Here is a 22,087-nt window from a genome sequence, read left to right on the forward strand (position 1 = left end):
GATGGATAAGATCTGGATCCTATCCATAGCGAACATCCCATCTGTTGCTAAGCCATCTCAGAAGGTGACATAGGGGCTTGAGGGGCATCAGAGCCATGACTGCTTTGTGGAGCAGAGAGGTGCCAAAGGGAAAACTGCCACTCAGAGAAATGCTCCTGCAAGGTAATTCTTGGGGCATTCCTCACTTGTGAATGTTTATGCCAGGATATTACATGGTGCATGGAAAAGGAGAGGAACAGACCTGATGGTTGGAGACATGCTTTTCCAGATACACATTGACAAAACAAAACCAAAGAAGGCATAAATGTAGCATGGTGTGGGTTAGATTCACATGGATTCTTTCTGAGCGTATATTCAATTTTGTTTAGCTGGGTATTTTGCAGTTAGTTTTCTTCTTTCCATAAACGGAGAGATTTTATCAATCTAAATCAATAATAAGCTTCTGTGCTACTGCCTTTGTTTGTGATCACTGAGGCTTTTAAAAAGAAGTGCCTCATGTTGTAAAATCTCCCAAATAGGCGAAAACTTAGCAGAGGAAGAAAGTCTCCTTAAGGCTAAAATGAGGTATCATCTGATATGAGAATTGCTGAAGTGTAAAGAGGTTTTACAAACAAGAAAACCACTGAGGACCTGATTGGCAAATAAGGTTTATCATACAGGTTAGATATTCTATGCTTTATGGAACCTGACCTAATACACTTGGCTGTTCCTTTATTAAGTTCATTAGTTCAATGAACTAACAGAAAATTTGTAAACTATATTTACTGTTCTCAAAACAAATGCTCATGGAAGTTTTTCTTCTTAGAATGTAAATAATTTTCAGAAAACAGTCAAGGTTTTTAAACTTTTAAATGCACTGTAAATGGAGACACTTCTAAACTAGTAGCAATCTGCTACTATTCTTAATATCTTTTCTCTCTCAAATAAAGACTATTCCTTTGAAGAATATCGCTAAGTCTGTAAAAGAAAAATTGTCCATGCAAGCTGAATATTTAAAAAAAATTATTACTTCTATAACAGTGTGTTTTGGCACATTTGCATGTGATGTCCTTAGACATCAACAAGCAAATTTAAGATATCACATAACCTTAATTTTGCCAGATGCTTCCACACCCTTTACCTAATTCAGCAACAAAGAGCCCTGGTAGTGGGAGGAGATCTCTGTCACTTACTAAAACTGAAAATTCATTTCTCTGTGCCAGTTGTCAGGTGCAGAAAACATCTCCATTATTGGAAGTTTCTACTTAGTGGAAAGTGCAGGAAGGGATTGCTCCTGGCAGGTTGTCCATTATGGAACATTATGGCCACCTCATTCAGGAGGAACTGGGAGAGAGAGAGTCCAGCAGAAGGTGGACCCTGGTCAAGAGGAGGTTAAGGAGGGGAACAGAAGCTAAGGGGGACAGCTAATAGCAGGCTACAACTACTTCTAGACTAGTTTGATGACAGAGTTGAACTCTTCTTGGCTTGGCTTTCTGCTAAGGAAAGTTCCAGTCTATCAAGTTTATCCCAAAGTTTCCCATGAGTGAGCTTTCCTTATCATTAGAACGCAAACTTACACATTCTCTGCCACCAGTGGTTTTTTATATCTTTTCATTTGTCCTCAAAAAATACATTGAGTAGACTTTGAGATAAGAACAGAATTTAGGAGAACTCCAAGAAACTGCATAATTTCACAAAATGAATCCCTTTCTCATAGATCAGGAAAAGCTAAGATCTGTAAAGGGACTTTCACTCTCAAATCCAGATTTTACATATTTAAAACACCTACTCAGCTGCTAGAGAACAACTGGCAGAAGTTCAGTTCCCTGCACGTTTACCTTCCTGTGCACCAGAGCTTGGCAGCAGCTCCACCTTAGCAGAACAAAGCTGTGCCCCCACCTGTGTTTTTTAGTATCTACTCCAGTAAATTGACTCTAAAAGTTTGCACAAAATGCAGCCAGGAGGAGGTGGGGCATTTTCCCACTTTCTAGATATTTGAAGTCCTGCCTAAATTCTGGGAATCTGCCACTCAGAAGGTTCATCTGCCGAATTTTCTGTGGTGATTAAATTAAACCTTCTTCATGGTGAGAGTTTGAACCAGGAAGTGCTTTCCCTCAAGCTGCTTCTTTTTCTGCAAGGTAGTCAGTCTGCCCGAGAGAAAGACCGGGATAAAATCTGGGAAAGGGATGGATGTGGCTATTAGCCATCCTCAGGGAACATTTCAACATGTCCCAGAGCTGGGATATTGCCAAGGCAGAAACTGTGATATTTGCCACAAGGAGCCCCATCACCTTGGAGCCGAGATCCTCACTTGGAGAACCAGCTTCAAATTCCTGCTCCAAACTATTTTAATAGCAACAAACCCCATGTTAGTACATGTTAATCACGAGGACAGAGAAATAATTGTCATCAAGGAAGTATTTCTAGTGTGTTCTATATTGGTATGAGCACCAATACTGCTTAATACGATTTGGTGTTTTTTCTGTTCGTGTCGAAGTGAGCAGAAATATAATTGCTAATGAAATCTGTAAGTAACAAAAAGGTTAACAAAGCAATAAATAAAGGCAGCCCTGTAAGTTCAAGCCTGGTCAAACAAAATGTATTTGAGTATAATCAGATGTAAGAGTGAGGGAAGGTGATACTGGCAGTTATAAACAGTGAAGAAAAGATTATTTCAGGGATTTTTGTCTCTATATAACTTTAAGACAGCATAACCAAGACTTGTAGTAGTACTGGGTGGATATCTGGTGCCCATGTTTTTAAAGGAGATGGAAACACTGGAGTATGAACAGAAAAGCATCCACAACAATAATTAGCATTTTTTAGAAGTTAAATATTTAAAACCAAAAGGACATTGAGAAATTACTTGATTATTCTGGTCAGTAACTTCATGTGAGAAAATACCAAGAGTTAAAATCTGTTTGACAAGAATCATCTAGGTGTTAATGAAAATTTAAATGGAAGTCAAAGCCTGCCCTGCTCAAATTCAATCCCTTCCTTTAGACAGCATGATTAAGGGATGTTTTTGGATGTCTTCGAATCAAGATTTGATGTCTGTCTCCCTTTACAAACAAATTATATCATTTTAGATACTGGGCAAAATTCTAGGTAAACCCTCTGTGCTTTGTATTGGAGGTTACAGCAGTATAAACGATATCCATGGATGCATGAACATACAGTCTAAGGTAGTAGTTCCTGTTTTATATATAATACAGTGAATTCATTTTTATTTTTTGGAGATAGGTCTTGTAAAAATTTATAAAAAAATATAATTTTCTGTCATTTAAGTGCATGTTTTCAGAGCACCATCATCACCATTCATCTACATTGTAACTAGAACATCTTATAAAAATGCTTATTACACAATGTTGTTTCCGTAAGTGATTAAATACATTAAGTACTAATGAGCCTTGAAAGCATGAAAATATGCTCTTAGTCTGACACCACAAACATTTTCTATTTTCTCATAGTGAGAAGTTGTCATTCATATTTGCTGTGATCCAGAATTTTGTCCAAATGCTTTCATGAATGAATTTCATTTTTTTTTCCAAGTAGTAGAAATGTTACTTCTTAAAAAAAAAAAAAAAAATGTTTAAATCATCTCCTTACCCTGAATATTGACTTAATGTGTTACAAATATATGAAGGGATCACAGATTGATAATTTAGTTCTGGAAGAATCACTACTGGAAAATTAAAGAGAAAGAGCAGGAAGGTTTTAGGATTTATTCAGTACTTCCTTCAGTGGCAGTGACTGCACTTTCAACTGCTACTAGTTTTCTGATTTACTAATTAATTTAATACTCCTTTTCCACAAATACACCTTAAAATACATTGATCTGATTTTTGGACTAGGTAGTAATTTGGTGGAGCATTGTCTTGATCATGTTCATTTAAAAAGAAATTTTATGCCTATTATTCAAAACTGAACACTTTTTCTTCCTCATTCTGCTTCTTAAACAAGGGACCAAATCTGAGCCGTTGCTCCTTAGTGGTTCTGATTTAGTAGCTTTGCTGACTTATACCTCATGAGGATTTCTTCCACTATTTCCAACTTTTCCCACTTCCCATGCCTTCTGCATGCAGCATGTTATAACCTTCTTCTAGTTTTATCCAGTGTCAGTATTAAATATGAAAGAGAGAGAGACAGAGAGAGAACATGAGAGCAAACAGTGTTCACCCAGGAGAGGATGAGGTGTTTTACCTGGAACTGGTGTCTGAGAAGGAACATGTGGTTTTTCCCTAGGCAGCATTGCCACATCTGCATATGTGACATCCCCTGCCATTGATGAGCAAGTCCCTCTGAGCTATGGAAAAAGCAGGTTTAATACAGTGGGTTGCATCCTGTATCAGCTTTGCCTGCCTCCAGAAGTCACATACACCGTGCTATGGCTCTGAGAATGGCTGAGAAACATCAAAAAGGAAGGAAGTTACTCCTTTCAATACAGCTTCAAAGCCTATTTGCAGACATTCTGTCTCTTCTTGTGTGATCTCTTGCCCTTCAGAATACAGGAGAAAATGAAGACTAAAAAACATTCTTTCTAATAATATATATTAAAAAAAAAATCTTGTTGTTCAAAGCAGCGTGAAGTTTCTAAGGAATAATCAAAAATGGGCTTTCACAAGTGCCGGTTCTCATGAGAAGCGCTAACGCAATACAATCAATGTTGTGCTGTATTATCCTCATGTCCATGATCTTATACAGCCTATTTACCTAAAAGAAAGATAAATAAGATATATATCAGTATAAGATGTTTTGGGGTTGATGTAACTGCAACCACATAGCTATAAAAATGTAACTCAAATTCTAACCTGCTCCATGCACAGAGCACTTTAATGGTTTAATGACTGGATTTAGATGGTATTGATGAGGTGTTAAAATTAACTCAAAATAAAATAACTGGTTACAGTGTTAAGTGTAGTAACAAAGAGGAAAAAAAGAGAACCTTTGATAGTCATGGAACAGATTACTCAGAAGTGCTGCTCAAGTACAATTTATATGCAAGGTATCTAAATCATTATTTATCACCACTGATAAACTGATACTGTGAACTGGATACCGACAAGGTTTGATTCATGGACACCTACCTAGCAGGCATATCACTAATCCTAATGTGAAACAAAACCTGTCCTCTGATTCAAACAGTTTCCGTTGCTTTCCCTGAACTTCTCATCATCCTTTACAGCAGGATATTTAGGCCTGAAATGGAAAAAAAATCCAAAAAAACCCCAAAAAACTAAAGCAAAAAATAACTCCAAACCAAAATCCACTTTCCTTATTTGGAGTTTTTTAAACTTGGGTCCATAAAGGAGAGCTAGAAGGCTTGCTTGAACACTTGGGCTCTCTTTCTATCACTTCACATACACTTAAGCAGTCTTTTCTCACATAAGCCCCTCCTAAATTAGTCAAAACCATTAAGATGTAACAATGTATAATCAGGGTACACACAGGTCTTCATGCATAAGTGGAAAAAAACAACGTTTCTATTTTACGGGAACATGTCTTCCTGTCTCCTCTGAAAAACACATTTTCAGACAGAAGAGCAAACTCATGAAGCGTGCAATGCAGACCAGGCAGCTGCATTCCCTCTGACTGAGCAGATTCGCACTTGCCTGAAGAAAATTAGGAATGCACAGACTTAGTTTCCAGAGCAAACTTCCAAATAACCATAAGCAATTCTCATTTGGGATTTGAAGTCTACATGCTGTGCTTACTGCTAGGGCAGATAATGAAAATGAGGGTGAATTTTAATTTTTAGAAGGAATAGATGAGCCTTTGCAAGACATTTTTCTTAAATTCTTTCTTTCCTATTGGAAAGCTATCTTTTTCTCTCACTGCCACAGTATTTCCATTCACTAACTATCTTCTTTAGTGTTAATAGTTTTAGCTCTGTTAGTACTTTAATTATTTTCTATTGTTTTCATTTTGAATTTTAGCTTTATTTATGAATACTCAGATGTGGGTCACCAAGTCAGTAGCACTTCCAGAAGAAAAAAACCCAGGCTGTTGTAGGAAAAGGCCATTTAGATCCAAGAGGTCTTTGTTAGCAAAATGGCCCAGTGCTCATAAAGGTGATGGAAATGTCTAGTCCAACCCCTGCTCAAAGCAGGACTGATTCCACAGTTAAATCCGGTCACTCAGGGCTTTATCCAGGCAGGTTTTAGAAATCTCCATGGGTAGAGATCCCATGGGCACCTGTTGCAGTGCTGCACCATTGTCATGAAGGAAGAATTCTTCTGCTTTGTTCAGACAGTGTCACAGATGCACTTTTATCATATATCCAGAACCTGAGCAGACCTTTGCCCTGTGACCATGCACTGCTGTCTGCTGGTAGATTTTGCTTCAGGGGTTCTGTTGAGGCAAAAGAGGTGCCAGCTCACGTCATTCCCCACCTTGACACACGCTCCTGCGTGAACACTGACTCTCCACTTGTAACTGTCATGCCTGAGTAATGTCACTTGGTGATGTTCTGGTGTCAGTGGTTGCCAGTTCCAGTTTATGCACAGGGTAACTGTGATAACAGCTGCAGATGACACCTCTTCTGTGGGTGTGACAGCATGTCCTTCACTGCGTGCAAAGGCACAAGCAGAGAGAGAACAGAAACGTGGGCTGCAGAGCAGAATTCAGCAGAGCAGAACTCAGCACCTGCTGCCACAGAACAGGCAGCTCAGCCCAGGACTCCAGCTGCCTCGTGGTGCACATTCTGAAGAACCTGAACTCCTGGTCTGACAACAAAATGGACCTTTGTACTTCCCAAAAGCTGAACTGCAACATAGAGAGTTCAGGCTAAACTGAGTGAGTCCCATGAGTAAATCTGCAGTTTGGGTTTCAATTCTAACCCTCTACTGTGTCACAGCAGAGCCTGTACATACAATGAGATGCAAGAGCAGCACCCAGAAGGCATGATCAGAGTTAGGGCTGAAACCACAGACACTATTGCCATAAATGAAAGTCTGTGCATTGTTATCCCACACTGCAGAAAAATAAAAAAGGCATTTAAATAGAGAAAATCCACGAATTCACCAAGATAAAGGAAAAAAGAGAGAGCTTAGTGAAGGAGCAGTGCCTGCACAGTGCAAACTGAACAGCAGCAGCTATTCAGCTGCAGCTTCACGTTCATTAGGTGGGATATGGATTAGGTGGGACATGGATAGCAGACAGGGTTGGGAGCCTGTGAAGATGGGTTTCTTCCCAGTGCAGGGTTTGGGATTTTTTTTGAGCATGTCAACTCTTTTTGGAACTTCAGAGTGATTCCCAAAGATGCTGCTGTGCAAATTATTCACTCTGAGTGCCATGTGATCCCCCGGATGCATTTTTCACTGCTAACCAGTGGTGGGGTGAATATGTGGACAGGATGATGTGTGCAGTCTCCTGAGCAGTTTGGTGATGCTGTGTCAGGAAAGAGCTGGTGAATACCCCTTCCAGTGCCACACTGCCACATTGCCTTCTCTCCTCTCCTGCACTCTCACAGGCTGAGTTAATTTTCCTTCAAAGGATTGAAGTAGTGCTGGGACCAACTCCATAGGTAGCACATTCTTGGCAATATTATAAGTTATATTTTGGTCTTCTACAAACCTGTGTCTGTGACTTGGAGAATGGTGGTGGAAAAATGGTGCATCCTTCTGCAGACAATAGAATGGTCTGGGTTGGAAGGGACCTTAAAGATCACCTAGTTCCAAATCCCTGCCATGGGCAGGGACACCTCCCACTATCCCAGGTTGCTCAGAGCCCCATCCAGCCTGGCCTTGAACACTTCCAGGGAGTTCACAACTTCTCTAGGCAAACTGTGCCAGGGCCTCACCACCCTCACAGGGGAGAATTTCTTCCGAATATCCAATCTAAACCTGCTCTCTGTCAGTTTGAAGCCATTCCCCCTTGTCCTGTCACTACATAATCTTGTTAATAGTCTCTCCTCATCTTCCTTGTGGCCCCTTTAGGTACTGGAGGGCTGCTATAAGGTCTCCCCAAAGGTTTCTCTTCTCCATACATCTACACAACAGCATCTATTGCTTTGGACAACAGCGGGTGTCTCTGCAAGCTGAAACACAGCAGAGGTGGTGTAGGTCACCTAGGTGTGATTTCTGCAAACAAACCAAAGCAAAACAAACCAACCTAAAAATACCAAAAAAACCCAAAAACCCCACAGACACTCAATTTTCACACACACACACAAAACTAACAGAAAAAAACCCAAACCAAACACCAAACAAAAACCTCAGTGTAAATTAAGATGGCTAATGAGCTGAGACCACTGTCAAACTTGCTGTCAGCTACTGCCTCGCGTTTATATGCCTCTGTCTCCCAGTCTCCTTTTTATACTGGGACTCTCAGCACTAGTATTCCAAACCTGGTGTTACTATTAGTAGTGCATTTTACCCAATTCCCATCTTATTTCTCATTGGCAACTTTAGTAGCACCACCAAAAATTTTGGCAGATTTGTGGGTTTTTTATGATAATTCAAATATAAGATTTGTTATTACAGAACAAGCCCTAAAGCAAACCATAAATTCTTAAGTGCTCACCTGCACTGGAGTTTCTCTTGCTTGCCTTGAAACTAAGTTCTGTGTAACCCTCTTCATACTCCATCTCAGTATTACAGTCTTTTCTTTCCCTTGCACTAAATCCCCTTTACATTCTCAAAATTTTTTTTGCAAGTTTGGAATAGAAGTGAAAGTGTTTGCAGGAAGCCCACCCAAAGAAAAGAAAAAGAGTCTTTTAGGATAACAAGAGTAACATGCCTCTCATCCACCTCCATATTAACCAAACAATTAATGCATACGTGTAGCACACGCCCAATAATGATACAGCCAACTAACATGCACACTAAATCCTACACAGCAGTGAAACATTGATCTTTGAGCAGTCCTTGTTACAGTATTTTCAAGGATCTAGGGGTTTGACATCATTCTATAACAAGGATTGCACTGTTTTTATTCCTGGGTACTGCAGCAACACTATCTTGGAACAGTGAGTACCCTATAAATATATGACAAGATGGTGATTTTACAACGTTGAAGTTTATTAGTGCATTCTGCAAAAAAGATATGCCAAAGAGATGGATCCAGAAGGAAAATGGAGGAGCGTGGAGCACATAAGAAGGCTAAATCAAAACCTCCTGAGTTATTGCTGAGGGTTTAGTGCCACACAAGCAGAGAGCAGCTTTGGAGAAGTACCAGAGGAAATTCAAGGATTAAGTTATTTACAGGCAGCATGTTCCAGCTGTGGCAGAGAGTGGAAAAAAAGAACACAGAGCTGTTTATTACACAAGTTTGTAAATTAAGTTAAGCTCAAGGCTGTTTGCAGGTTGGCAGCAGAAACTGACACCAACATTGAGGGCAGAAGGTAAGAGACAATCATGAGCCTTGAAAATGTACATCACTGTATAAACAGAAGGATGAAGCAATTTGGTCCCAAAGACCAACATAGTGGAGCAATCCAGGAAAATGTAGGCATGCTTACATTTAAACATAATGTTTCCATGGAATTTTCTGAGCATGTGTATTTTCTGAGTACCTACTGTTGGTGTGCACAGTGTTTTTAAAGATCACAAACCTAGTTCCTCTTGATTTTGCACATTCAGGGAACTGGCTTTGTCTTTCATTCTGCTTCTTGTTACTCAAACAGACTTCATGCTTCAGATTATTTTATTTCGCCAGAAAGAAAACTTCAAAGTCACTTACATGCAAATATAAAATGCTATAGCACTTCCTTTTCTTTTGTGAAGGCCAGTATATGTTTTAACTGAAAAAAAACAGGACCATTCTGGGAAATGTAAATGAGCATCCTTTCTTGGCAACATGGCATTGTAAATTCAAGACAAAAACCTGTGGGTTTTTTTCTTTATTTTGGAAGGATATTTATATTCCTTTTACCAAGATGATAGATCCAGAGGATGATGGCAGAGCTAAACAACCAGGCACAACAGGCTGTGACCAGCAAGAAGACAGCCTACAAAAAGGCAGGTGTTGAAATTAAGCAAAAGGAGAGGACTATAATGTCTCTTAAATGGAATGTGAAAACATAATTAAAAAAAAAAAAAGAGACTGAGTAGCAGCTTGCAAGAAATATTTTAAAAAAACCCTCCCCTTCTTTAGGAGTAGGGAACCTACCAGAAGGTCTGTAAGGTGATAGATAATCAGTTTATGAATAAGACCACACAGTAGTAGGGGGGGAAAAACAGTGGGTTTTTTTAAATGTTTGCTGTGGAGGAACTTGGGGAGGTTCCCATACTGGAATCTTTCTGGGCAGAATATGAGAGTCTGTGTCTCAATGACTGTCAGTGAAAGAGGTTATGAAACAATCCATGTAAATTAGTAGACCCAAATGGCTAAGGTCAGATGGGCTCCCAATGATTTTTGAGTGGTCTTGGCAGTCTGGAGAGGTCCCAGCTGACTGGAAGCTGCCAAATCCCAATTTTCAAGGAAGGCAAGAAGGTCAACCCTGGAAACTACAGCCTGTCAGTCTCACTTTCAGTGCCTGGTAAAGTTATGGAGAGGATTACTCTGGGAAGTGTTGAAAAACACTTGAAAAATAATGAAGTCATTGGTCACAGCCAGCACTGCTTCATGAGGGGAAAGTCCTGCTGATCAAACCTGATTTCCTTTTAGGACAAGGTGACCCACCTGGCTGATCAAGGGAAGCCACTTAATTTGATCTTTTTGGATTTCAGGAAAACTTTGGATACTGTCTCTCACAGGATCCTTCTGGGTAAAATGTCCAGGCCACAGCTGGATAAACACATCATGTGTTTATCAGAAATATGGCTAATAAAGCCGGTTGGGAACTACTTTTTTTAGAGAGGGAACTTTTCGTAGACGCTTCCAAAATTGCCCTTTTCACCTTCAAATTCAATTAGCTTTGGCCATTAGCTGAAGTCTCAAGAAGTGTGATGTCTTTCCATTTTATCCCCACTACCACAAACACAAGTGAGCTCCCTAGAATTTGTGTTACTGGGTTTATCATAGGAATTCCCAAATTCCCTGCTGAGAGTTACAATATTTTCCCATTATAAATCTCATTGTTCATTGGCTTATAATGTTTGCACCTATTCTTTGAAATTCAGCAATTATATTAAGCTATGAAGCCAGACTCCAATTTCTAGATGCTGTAATATTCTGTTAGGTCACTGATGTCTCCCATAAACTATAAAAGTCATTTGAAAATCCTCAACCACGAGAACTCAGAGTTTTGGTCAGACAACTGGTGGAGATCTTTTGCAATGTTTAGGCTTTATCTCTGAGAAATCTCTTTACATGCCAAAAAGCAACTATGGTTTTAGCAGATCTGAGGGGTTTGTTATTACAAACACAAGTATGTGTTGGTAAAATGAACTTGTTTAACTCTGAAATGTAACAACATCTATTTTTGTAAATGTTTTAACGGTGTTGTGAACATCTTTACAGCACAGCATGTAATAAAAGCACACTTCTCAAAATTCCGCTTCAAAACATGTTTCATGTAAATGAAGATCAAAACTCCTGTAAATGGCATTGACACCATGCAAAGAAGCAGGAAGCTACCTAGAGATTTTATGATACAGATCAAAGGACACTAAAGGTGCTTTAATAGAATGTAGATGCTCTCATATAGTCAGAACAAAAATAAAAGGGAACAAATTCTGCAAATCTTTAAAATTACCAGTTCCCGTGGCAGCTCTTATCAGGTAGCAGATATTCACAAGCTCAAAACCATCCTTGTCTGCAGCACTATGGTCACAAGGCACTTTTTCCACTTTGGATTTCTTCTGCAACTTTCATCTTAATTTTACCTTGTTCAAAGCAGCCTGGAATAAAGTGTTATGTTACAGAATCATAGAATGATTTGGGTTGGAAAGGACCTAAAAGATTACAGCATTCCAAACCCCTGCCAGGGACACCTTCCACTAGACTAGGTTGCTCTAAGCCCCATCCAACCTGGCCTTCAACACTTCCAGGGATGGGGCTTCTCTGGGCAACCTGTGCCAGGGCCTCACCAGCCTCACAGGGAAGAATTTCTCCCTAATATCATAAATCTATTCTCTATCAGTTTGAAGCCATTCCCCCTTGTCCTGTCACCACATGCCCTTGTGAAAAGTCCCTCTCCATCTTTCTTGTGGGCTCCCATCAGGTACTTGGAGGGCTGCTATGAGGTCTCCACACAACATTCTCTTCTCCAGACTGAACAGCCCCAATTGTCTCAGCCTGTCTTTGTAGGAGAGGTGCTCCAGTCCTTGAAGCATCTTTATGACCTCCTCTGGACCCACTCCAATAGCTCCATGGCCTGTGGAGGCTCCAGAGCTGCACACAGACTCATTTCCTAAGCATCTCCTTGTAAAGCTTTCTTCCTGGGAAGTAGGTCCACATTTAGTAGCCATCTCCTATCTGTGTACAATTTTAAGAAAAAGAATGCAAATCATGCCTAGGGAAGCTTTTAGATGACCTGATTTGAGCCACCAGCAAATGCCACTGTGGTTTCAGCAACCTTTAAGCCTCTGAGTAATATGAATATGGTTGCTGCAGGAAGTGGAGGTAAAGTCTACAGATGGGCACCTTCTGTTCTCTCCTTGCCAGACCCAAGAGGAGCTCTGCTCATCACCTCCATGGCCTTCCAGCTGTACCAGGGCTGGCTGGCAGATTCATTGGGACAGAGATGGGATTAACAATATCTATGGTGCTGATAAATCACTCCCCTCTTCTCCTTTCTCAGACTTTCCATTTGCACAGTCCGTGCAAGTTCTTTAACATGCAATTTATTTGCAGTTGGTGCTCTCTTTGTCACAGGAGGAATCCCTACAAATGGGATGGGAAGGCTTAATTTGAATGATTGTGGGCTTTGAGATTCATAACTCTCAGAAGTGTCCTCTATTTCTTAGGTTTACCATCCATGGCTGGAAAATAGCTGAAATGGGATATCTGTGGGGGGAGATGGCAGGCCCATGGAACCCCCGGGCCCCCTGGAAGTAGAAGAGCTAGAGGCGCTGAAGGAAGTGAGACCGTTCCCCTGAGAAAGGTGGAGATAACTGCACATTCCCATGGAAACAGCCCTGAGAGCTGGACAGTGCAAGGTCGAGCTGTATAACAAACTGCAGGTGTTGCATTCCTGAGTGTTTTGCAGGAAAATGTCTATAGTGTGTGTGTATGGGAAAGTGGAACTTGGCACCTAATAAAAGACTGCCTGCTGCGCTGAGCAGGCAGACATCTCTTTGTCTCATTACCCTTGTGTGTGTTGTGTGTCATTCTTCCCCCCCAGGACCGAGGCCTTCGACAGATACCCAGCGACAGTTGGTGCCCCGTGTGGACCAGACGAAAAGAAAAAAGACTGTCGACTATTGCCTGGGTCGTAGGGGTATCGCGGCCGGAGGCAGGTGAGCTGCAGGGCGAGGTGCAGCAGGGTCTCGGTACTCAGGAGCTGTATAGCAGCGGGGTGCGCTGCAGGACCCGGGTCCGATCGTTTTCTACACCTGCAAACAAGTGTTTCTGCCACACTTGAGAGGCACGAGTTGCCTGGGAAGCCTGGGTGCATCTGGCACTTGGTAAGGCGCAGGTGGGCTCCTGAGCACTTTTTTTAAGTCACCATGGGGCAGACCTGAGTGCGAACGAAAGGCGTGTGTTTACCGCCTGGAAAGCTTTGTTACGGCGTTTTGGTGTTAGACCGGCGAAGCTAAGTTATGTCGCTTGTTACTTTTGTGTCTTCGGACTGGGAGAGAGGCTGCTTTGCCTGGGAGGACATTAGAGTTCTAAAGAAGAGGGGCCGGGCGGAGCCGAAGGGAGCCAAAGCGGGACCGGAGGTTGCGGAGCGGGGCCGGGGGCAGCCAAGCGGCTCCGCCGAAATGGACACACTGCTGGAGACTCGGCAGCACTTGTCCAAGATGATCAAGGACAGCTACGGCATGAGCGTGCTGCTGATGGCCCGGGAGACGATCTTGTGACCATAGTGACTGAATTTCACCTTAAGGAGCTTTCTACGTCCCCTCCGGGCAGTGCTGTGCCTGTGTACCCGGCGCCGGGTGCCTGCGGGGTGGCGCCGTGTCCGGCTTCGGCGCCGCCGACTTCATCTGTGCCCGGCGGCAGCGGCACCCGTGCTGCAGCCCCGGCGGCAGCGGGCGCGGCCCTGGATGCCAGCAGACTGGTCGCAGCTGCAGGCCCCGGCCCCGGCCCCGGCCCCGGCCCCGGCCCCGGCCCCGGCCCCGGCCCCGGCCCCGGCCCCGGCCCCGGCCCCGGCCCCGGCCCCGGCCCCGGCCCCGGCCCCGGCCCCGGCCCCGGCCCCGGCCCCGGCCCCGGCTCGGAGCGGTACGCCCACGCATGCGCCGACGGCGGCCGTTCGGCCGCGGGCCTCGGCGCAGCAGACGGCGGGGGGGTCTGTTTTCCCCCGCGCTGCCGACAGCCATGGTCCCGAGCGGTGTTGCGGAGGGGTAACGGGCTGGCAGCGGCGGCCGCGGTATCAGACGGTGCAGTGGGGGGAGGCACCCGGCCTCCCCGCCCCCCTCCCCGGAACGTGTCCATCTGCAGCTGTTCCTTCCCTCCTATGTATCGTTCTTTCTCAGCAGACCATGTAGATAACTCGCGACATAAGGAGAGCAAAGGCAATCTGACTTCTCTTCCTGATTTTTCTCCGAAAGACCCCAACCTCTATTCCCTCCTCCTCCCCCTCCCTCCCTCCCTCTCCCCCGTCCTCCGACAAGTGCTAGTGAAAGCTCCCTTGACGAAGCAATACTTGCTTCCAGGGGGGCCGAGTGCTCAAGAGAAACAGGAGAGGCAAGGGGAGCAGAGGGCGGGAAGAAGTGAAGAAGGGAAGACAAACTGCAGAAGTGGTTCTCTTATGACAAATAGAGTGTCCTTGATCTATGAAAAAGGTTGAAAATTTTCAAGGTAATATTCTGTCCATTCCCGTCGTCTTTGTCTTTTGCATGGAGAGTTGTACAAAATTTACAAGTTAATATTAGCAAATATGCCATAAATGCCCTTTAAGTTATGAGACTGATGAGAACTACACAGCCAATAACAATTTATGATGTGTGTGTGAATGATGAATGACTGAGGTGGCCACCTGAATGCATGATTGGAAAAAGATTGTGTGAAAGAGAAAAGCTACATGAATGTGTAACTGTGCGAACTTAAAAATACTTTCTGCTGGTGTCAAGATTTGAGAGATGTGTAACATGATTCTGTTGAACCATAGTGACTCCTTATTCTGAATGGTATATGAATTCTTCAAATTCCCACCATGAGTAATTCCACTCTTATGAAAACTGGTGGGGTTTTGGTTGTTTCGGGACTAGCCCTGTCTGGTCAGGACTGAACTTAAATAAGAGCGTCTTACACAAATTTGGTGTTCTATTTCAGCCTTGTTTCAGAGGTTTATAGGGGTTAAATCTCAGGTGGAGCCTTTCCCCTGGTGCTGTTCCTTTTTCATGTGTCGTGCTGCCCATGGGCTGTGGCTGTGTGGGCTGTGCAGGAGGCAGAGTCGTTTGAACTTTTTGGTGTTTTCCAGGGTTTAAATCAAGGGTTGTCCATGTTGCTGCCCTGCTTGATCAGCTTGTTGCGAGGGGGCCCTGCAGACTGTCAGGGCCATCCTGCGTCCTTTCTCAGAAGCATCACCAGCGTTACAGATAGTGTGTCTCTAGGCCTCCTGACTGGACACCAGAGTACACCAGTTATGTTGATCAGTGTGGCCAGGGCTGCGATGTCGTTTCAGGGAGTCCTTGTGTCTTCTCTTCGGGGCTCCTTTCATGCGGCAGCCAATGGCAGTATTCATCATAAAACAGCTAGTCCTTCATCTTTCGGACGTGCCCTGCCTATGGCAGCTGTGTTTTCAGAAAAATGTCCTCAATGCTTGTGACTGCTGCTTGTTCTGTACCAGATGTATTGATCACATAATCTGACTGGTGGATGTTTAGCGTTGTACGAAGGCAGCGTGGGTTAAGTGCCTTGTTGATCAGTCATTCTAGTGGCACAATTGCAGGATCTTGGGATTTTTTGTTCATGTTGCAGTCATTGATGCTAACTATAAGAGGCAGATTTGTGCTATGGTCTCCACACCTTATCCTTCAGTGACAATTCCTAAAGGGACACGAATAGCTCAATTTGTATCTTTTCTGAGTTGTGTTCCCCAAGCAGAGCCTTGTGAGCATTGGGATGGAGGATTTGGTTCTACTGATGCACCACAAGTCTTTTGGTCAGTGTCGATCTCTGCACAACGTCCACAGCTGACCTGTACTCTCTACGATACTTGAAGCTTGCTGTCAGTTGTCCAGGTGGACGAACTTCTGCATTCGGGACCTGGCGTAGCTGTCATTGCACGGACATCCTGGCCGGCCTCCTGGCCTGTGGTCACGCCAGGGGTTTGGGCTGTGAGACTAGGAGGTACTGCTCAGAATTTTCTTTTAGAATATATAGATCCTGTGTGATTTCAGCAGTGGCTCATACCTACAGAACAGCTATTGGCTCTACAATAGCTTGTTAAAGAGCGGCTTGATGTTGATCACATTGAACCATCTCAGAATCCTTTAATCACCCCTGTCTTTGTGATAAAGAAAGAAGTCTGTGAAATGAAGACTGTTGCATGGTCTCAGATGGGTCTCAGATGGGTCTCATGGTTACCATGTCAGCATTGGCTTATTGACCCCTTCTATGCTTCCTGCTGAATAACCCATTGTTATTATTAATTTGACTGGTTGTTTTTTCACAATCCAGTTAGACCCCAGTTATAGAGAAGAAAAAATCGCATTTTCAGTTCCATCTATTAATCGTGCAGAACCTTACAGGTGTTATACATAGAAAACCCTCTCCCAGGAAATGAAAATATTCCTATAATTTGTCGGTGGTTTATGATTCCAACATTATCTCCTGTAATTTTCTGGCTGTCTTTTGTTGTCATTATATAGGTAATATTTTTGCTAGCTGTGGCCACTGAGGATCAGTTGGGTGTGTTGGAAGCTGAAACCAGAAAGAGTCTACAATCCTTTGGCCCAGTAATTGCTCCTGAAAAGGTGCAGCGAGAGGAACCCTGGAAGTATTTAGGGTTCAAAATTACACAGAAAGCAGTTATTCCTCAGCCAGTTGAATTGGATATTGATGTCAAAACTCTCACTGACGTATGAGGGTCTTTGAATTGGATTAGGTCCTATTTGTAAATGGCAAACACCCAGCTGGCACCTCTATTTGACCTACTTAAACATTCTGACAATCCTCAGAAACCAAGGGAACTGACTAAAAGAGCAGTTCAAACCATCCAGCAAGTAGAGCAGGCTTTATATTCTAAATTTGTTTCATGAATTGATCATTGTTAAATTGTCTAACTTTTTATTTTTGCAGATCACAGTGTTCCTTTTGGGGCATTGGTACAGTGGTTTGACCATTGGTCTGACCTACTGCACATCATAGAGTGGCTATTTTTTTTTTGCCTTATCGGGCTCAAAAAACTGCTCCTGGATTGTTTGAGCTCATAGCTTAACTCATCATTGAGGCTAGAAGAAGGTGTGTAGAGTGTACTGGCAGAAATCCAACGTGCATTGCTCTACCTGTACAATCTCATTACTTTGAGTGGTGCCTTGGAAACATATATGAATTGCAAGCTGCTTTAGCTGGGTTCCACAGCCAATTTTCTTATCATTTACCTTCACATTCCCTTCTTAAGTTTTTTTTTTAGGGAAATTCCAATTGGACAAAAACACTATGCAGCGCAGAGCCCCTTGATGGCCTTACAGTTTTTGCAGACAGCTCGAGGAAGACAAGTGAAACTGTGGTAGCATGGAAAACAGAATGTGGATGACAACATCAAATTGTTCATCAAGAGGGTTCTCCTCAAGTTGTGGAACTTCGAGCTGTAACTCTTGCTTTTCAGTTATTTCCTAATCAGCCTTTAAATGTTATTACTGATTCTGCATATGTTGTTAATTTATTACAGCAACTCTATCAGGCGGTGTTGTATTGTCCATTTCCAGGTTTTATTTTTCAAGTTTAGTTTGAGTTCTAGAGAACTCTTTTGCAGAGGCCTGTTCCTTATTTTGTGCTGCATGTTTGTAATCATACCTCTTTGCCAGGTTTCTTCACAGAGGGTAATGCCCGGGCAGATGCTTTTGTTTTTGCTGTCGCTTTGAGACTTGTTCCTAACATTCACCGGCAAGCTGTCTTGTCTCATTAATTTTTTTTTATTATCAAGGTGCAGAAGCTTTCAGATGTCGATTTGGCTTGACTCATTCTATTGCTCGCTTAATTGTTGCCTCCTGTCCAGATTGTTGTAATGCCTATACTCTTGTCCAGATTGTCGTAATGCCTATATTCCTGTCTATTTTGGTACTAACCCTCGAGGCCTTAAGGCAATCGGATGAACTCATGTCAATGAATTTGGTAATTTAAAGCATGTCCATGTGTCCACTGACATGTTTTCCCATGTGGTGGTTGCTAATGCACATACTAGACAAAAAAGTCATGATGTCATTAAACACTTCGGTTGTGCTTTTGCTACATCTGGGGCACCCACTCAAGTGTGGATGAACAATAAGCTGTCTTATGTCTGTAAATCTGTCCAAATTTTCTTTGCTTTGTAGAGGGTCACTCATGTTACGGCTATTTCACATTCTTCTACAGGACACGTTATGGTGGAGAGAGTGTATGGTGCCCTGAAGCACTTGCTTAAAGAATAGAAAGGGGGAATGAGGGGATAACCCCCTCAGTCTCTAGGCTAGACAAAGCTCTGTATGTCTCAAACCTTTTGACCTTCTCTGGCGATTGTCTTTATTTACCTTCTTTTAGAGTTTCAGGAAAAATATGCTGTGCTTGGCAAAAAGCCTCCTCCAAACTGATAATCTTGTGATCCCTGTGAGAGCTGAGGACAGAGCACAGCATGCAGATGCAGAACTTGTCTCTGGTCAATGGTCTGATCCACATGACTTGATAACTTGGGGAAAGGGATATGTTTGTCTCAATAGTCCTTGCTGAATACCTGTGCGGTATGTGTGTCCTGCTGCTAGTCCTGGAAGTCGTCAGTGCAGTTCCTGACCTGTCAAAGTTCACTCCATGGAACAAGCGAAACGTCTGGGTGACACTAATGAAGGAACTGAACCACACGACCTTTTGTGCATCACTGGCGTATCCAGAGCAGCCATTTCACACCTGTCCTGTTGGTGTTCCTCTGAGTGACATGGAAGCATCTCTCCTGGTGCAGGATGTCGTCCGACGGCGTGACTTATTGAAACGGGACTGTCATACTGTGTGCGGGTGTCTTGATCATGTTGATAGCTGGTATGATGTATTGTCTGTTAACACTCCACTTCAAAAGTTAGGTATTTTAGAGTCACTGTTTGTAAAAGACTGTGTGTATTTTAATCATCGTATAGGTTATGACACAGAACGAGCACGTGGTGAGTCTATGGTACGGGATGTGTTCCCTGAATCGTCTTTCTATAGAAATAGTTCCTTCTGGTGTTGGTAAGAATCAGACTTGGAGTACTCCAGCACTGAGTGCACCTTGTCGACTCCCTACGGGAGTGTTTCTTCTGTGTGAAGATAGAATCTAGCCAGGAATCCCTGCACAGCCATTAGGGGGGCCTTGTACATTTGGAAGGTTGGGGTTGTTGACACCCGCTCACAGACTGCTGCTTAATCACTCATTGCTCCATCAATGAGATCGCAAGGCAGTACACCTTAATGAACGGTGTAATGATAACATACTGCTCTGGAATTATGGACAGAGATTGGCTGCTTCCGTAGTTCTCCCTTGGGCAGCTGCAGCTAAGGCCCTAAGCACTTTAAATCATATGGCTTGCTGGGTAGTGAAGCAAGTCAATAAAACTTCACAGGTATTGTACCAACTGGCCACTGACGTGAATTCTGTCCGACATGCAACATTACAAAATAGAGCAGCTGTGGATTTCTTACTTCTAGTCCACGGATACGGGTGTCAAGACTTTGATGGGATGTGTTGTATGAATCTGTCAGATCATTCTAAGTCTGTTTATAGAAGCATTGCTGAGTTGCAGGCGGCAACTCAGAAGATTGAAGAAAGCACTGGGTTTTTTGGCCTGGAAGACTGGTTTGGCAGATGGGGAATACCTAGCTGGTTAGCCTCACTTTTCAAAATGGGATGCTTGGTAGTGTTGATGGTTGTGGTTGTGTTACTAATGCTGCCTTATTTAGTATCGCTCCTGCAAAGGGCCCTGCAGGATACAATGCGGGTGGTCTTTGTAGCACAATTACAGACAGGGGGAATTGTGGGGGGAGATGGCAGGCCCATGGAACCCCTGGACCCCCTGGAAGTAGAAGAGCTAGAGGCGCTGAAGGGAGTGAGACCATTCCCCTGAGAAAGGTGGAGATAACTGCACATTCCCATGGAAACAGCCCTGAGAGCTGGACAGTGCAAGGTCAAGCTGTATAACAAACTGCAGGTGTTGCATTCCTGGGTGTTTTGCAGGAAAATGTTTATAGTGTGTGTGTATGGGAAAGTGGAACTTGGCACCTAATAAAAGACTGCCTGCTGCGCTGAGCAGGCAGACATCTCTTTGTCTCGTTACCCTTGTGTGTGTTGTGTGTCATTCTTCCCCCCCAGGACCAAGGCCTTCGACAGATACCCGGCGACAGATATCTGCAAGAAGGAAGGGACCTGTTTAAAGAGGTTTTATGCAATTAACAAATGAATGTGAGAAAAATGACAATTCTGATGAACTTCAAGGTATCACTCATGACTAAACACTTAGACCCTCCCATCTCTGTTCAGAAATGTTTGAATCAGTGATTACAATGCTTGTTTATTTAACACAGGCCTGTGTGAGTGTGTCACTGTTGCTGTATCAGTCACTCATGGATAATCCCCCCCCCTTTGTAGCTTTCTGTGTACAAGTGTTACATGTCCTCCAGTAACACCTGATCCTGAACAGCAATTTCAGAACAAGCTGAAGGAGGGTGACTGTGTGCAAATATCACTGACTGGCAAAACAGCTGCTTGCGCTGCCTGAAAGTTGCTGATCTCAAGGGAAACCTTTCTCGTAACAATGAAAGCGATCCCTGAAAACTGCCAACATGGGGAAGGACTTTGGCAACAGAAAATAGCTTAGTTCAGCCTAGAAAAACACAATCCAAAATCTGTGGTTGTATTTAAGTGCAGTTTATTCAAGACGGTTCTTGATTGTCTTTTTGTCTCAGAATCTCAGAGGAAACATCCAAGGTAAAACAGCCAAGAGCCCCAAACTGCCTTACACCTCCTCCCTCTCAAATTGCCTCTCCCCAGGAACTCACTAAGGGAGCTTTCCACACTGTAAGTTTTTGAGACTCATTGCATTCCTCTTAGTATTCTGTTTGTATCAAAATAAATTATTTACATGAGTCATAAATGACCTGCACAGCTTTTGAAATGCAGAGTCCTGAGTTCATCTGCAATAATAAAAGTAGTTTCCTATTCCCTTCTATGAAAAAATATAAGGAAATGGTGGTGAATTATCAGATGGCAGCGCCTCCACCCTCCTGAAAATACAGGACTTATTGCTCAGGAATACTAAGTTTCCACCTGCCACCTCATAGAGATTCCTTAAAAGGAAAAGAAAAAAAGGAAAATACTATTTTAATGCCATTCTCAGTGGCTGCTGTTTTGCTTGTTCAGCTCTAGTCAGCTCATCAGTTCATGCTCAGAAGTTGAAACTCAAAGTGATAGTGTGACCTATATCCATGGAGATTTATATACATAAATACAAGCACAAGTTATGTGCTTGTTTTGGACATAAATGATGTGAATCTATTCTCCACAGGGAAGAGTTCAAAAACATGAAAAAACCAAAAGGTTTTCCATAGATTGTCCCCTTTCTACTCTGCTCCAGTGCAGGAATAACAGCATGCTATTTTCTATTTCTATTTTCTGTGCTGGATTTTTTAGCCTAAGCCAGGGGATTTCCTTTAACTAGGAGTTTGTAATGGGGTGACCGTGGCTGGATGCCAGGCACCAACCAAAGCTGCTCTATCACTCCCCTCTGCCACTGGGCAGGGGAGAGAAAAATATAACAAAGGGTTCATGGGTTGAAACAAGGGCAGGAAGAGATCCCTCACCGAATACCATCACGGGCAAAACAGACTCAATTTGGGGATATTGATTGAATTCATTACTAAAAAATTCAGAGCAAGATAATGAGAAGTAAAATAAATC

Source organism: Chiroxiphia lanceolata, chromosome 5 (genome assembly GCF_009829145.1).
Source record: "Chiroxiphia lanceolata isolate bChiLan1 chromosome 5, bChiLan1.pri, whole genome shotgun sequence".
In the NCBI taxonomy this organism is placed as follows: Eukaryota; Metazoa; Chordata; class Aves; order Passeriformes; family Pipridae; genus Chiroxiphia; species Chiroxiphia lanceolata.